Consider the following 752-nt stretch of genomic DNA (forward strand, 5'->3'; position numbering starts at 1 on the left):
AAAAAAAAAAAAAAAAAAAAAAAAAAAAAAAAAAAAATTATTTATGATCAATTAATTTCCCTTTATTCACTATTTGGAAATATAATTAATTTATTCCAATTAAATTAATAACTACTAATAATAATGTAAATAATTTCTTTTTCCTTATACGGAGCACGTTTAGGATGATCTTTATCCTCGTAGATTATCTTTAGGAAATAGAACAACTTTTATGATGGAATCAAAGATTGAGAACGGTTGTAGAGGGTGATCTGCTAGCAAGGAGATTGAACGCACAATGATACATGAGATCTTTTCATGCATATATCGGGGTTGTGTATTGTGCCGATTCATCATGTTGCGTGTCAATCATATCATATATCATTCACGTTGAACATATGTCATATCATAAACTTGCCATGTCTTCTAACGTATCATATTATATTATGCACATATCATATACCATAACATTCACATATCATATTACAAGCATGTCGTCAAATATATCCTATATTAACATTTCATATCGTAAACATATCATTTCATAATCTTTCAAATATACGAGCATGTGACGTGTGCGAAGCTACAGACATGTATCATCATACATCATACAATTATTATCAAATCGACATTAAGACCACTTACTTGGTTGCCTTAGGCCGAAGCTACTATGACTTCTTAATGCTAGCGATACTTAACACTGCTCTCTGAAATTTTATTCTACCTAACGAGTCCAACCATCATAAATTGGAACTAGGAATTGACTCAGCTAA

Source organism: Cucurbita maxima, unplaced genomic scaffold, assembly GCF_002738345.1.
Source record: "Cucurbita maxima cultivar Rimu unplaced genomic scaffold, Cmax_1.0 Cma_Scf00070, whole genome shotgun sequence".
NCBI classification, from domain to species: domain Eukaryota; kingdom Viridiplantae; phylum Streptophyta; class Magnoliopsida; order Cucurbitales; family Cucurbitaceae; genus Cucurbita; species Cucurbita maxima.